At 52.1% G+C, this 1,573-nt stretch overlaps 1 protein-coding gene across 1 annotated transcript in view; it reads right to left on the reverse strand.

The window, feature by feature from the left end:
* The window catches only part of CUNH3orf20 (chromosome unknown C3orf20 homolog), a 22,143-nt gene that overhangs the window by 17,692 nt on the left and 2,878 nt on the right, over positions 1 to 1,573 (reverse strand). The gene's annotated exons all lie outside the window — the stretch shown is intronic.

Here is a 1,573-nt window from a genome sequence, read left to right on the forward strand (position 1 = left end):
AAATACATATATAGACTTGAGGCATCCTGGATTCCCATTCCCCATTCGTTCAACTGTCCCTTACCTCTTCCAAAAGGGGTGCAGTAATGAAGTAATAAAGCAGGGAACCTGGCAGGTGGTCATGTGACCACCCGCCTAGCTTCCTGATTAGATGGGTAACCTGGCAAGCCGCAGCCACGCTCCCTCACAGTTTCCCAGGCACCGAGGATTGCGGCTGTTATGTGAGGAATGTGAGTGGCAAGTTTTGCAGCGTTCTGTATTGCTAGGGTTTCCACCTTTTCTTCAAGCAAAACCCAAACACTCTAGCACTGCATGGCAATTTTTTGGGGAAGAATATGCCAGAGAGAGCCAGAAAAGATAGCCAGGAGAGAAAGCGGGGAGAAACAGCCAGGAGAGAGAGTGAGGAGAGACAGTCAGGAGGGAGAGCGAGGAGAGACATCCAGGGGAGAGAGGAGAGACATCCAGTAGAGAGAGTGAGGAGAGACAGCCAGGGGAGAGAACGAGGAAAAATAGCAAGGGGGGAGAGCGAGGAAAGTCAGCCAGGAGAAAGTGAGGAAAGATAACTAGGGAAGAGAGTGAGGAGAGACAGCCAGTGGAGAGAGCGAGGAGAGGCAGCCAGGGGAGAGAGTGAGGATAGACAGCCAGGGGATTTAGCAAGGAGAGATAGCCAGGGGAGAGAACAAGGAGAGATAGAAAGGGGGGGAGAGTGAGGAGAGACAGCTAGGGGAAAGAGCAAGGGGAGAGAGCGAGGAGAGACAGCCAGGAGAAAGAGTGAGGCAAGACAGCCAGGAGAAAAAGTGAGGCAAGACAACCAGGGAAGAGAGCAAGAAGAGGCAACCAGGGGAGAGAGAGCGAGGAGAGACAGCCAGGGGAGAGAGCGAGGACAGACAGCCAGGGGAGAGAGTGCGGAGAGACAGCCGGGGGAGAGAGTGCGGAGAGACAGCCAGGGGAGAGAGTGACGAGGGATAGCAAGGGGAGAGAGCGAGTAGAGACAGCCAGGAGAAAGAGTGGGGAGAGACAACCAGGGGAGAGAGCGAGGAGAGACAGCCAGGGGAGAGAGCAAAGAGAGACATCCAAGAGAGAGAGAGGAGACAGCCAAGGGAGAGAGCAAGAAGAGACAGCCTGACCACAGGCACCCCTTTCCCCACCTAACCACGCTCCACAAGCTGACCACAGACACTCCCTCACCACAGCATGACCACAGATAAACTTCCCCACCACAGACTAACCACCCTCCCCACAGCCTGACCGCAGACACCACCTCCGTATCATAGGGTGATCGCAGACACCACCAGCCTGACTACAAAGTCCTCTGTGCAACACATACTAGTAGATATAAATATTCACTGGGTATTCTGTTCTGACATCAGGGAGATCAAACCTTACAAAGTAAAACCAGGAAGAAAAAATAAAAGGTTTAAAAGAGCACACAGAGGCTTTTTTGGACAATTAAAATAATCTAATCTAAAAAGGAAAGATTGCCTTATGGTCAAACCAGGGGGCATTTTAATGTCTGAACATCTTCATTGTCATATTTTCTGCGCACCCCCCCCCCCCATCCCTCTTTCCACAA

This window comes from Nanorana parkeri, unplaced genomic scaffold (assembly GCF_000935625.1).
Source record: "Nanorana parkeri isolate BGI_ZX_2015 unplaced genomic scaffold, ASM93562v1 scaffold661, whole genome shotgun sequence".
NCBI lineage: Eukaryota > Metazoa > Chordata > Amphibia > Anura > Dicroglossidae > Nanorana > Nanorana parkeri.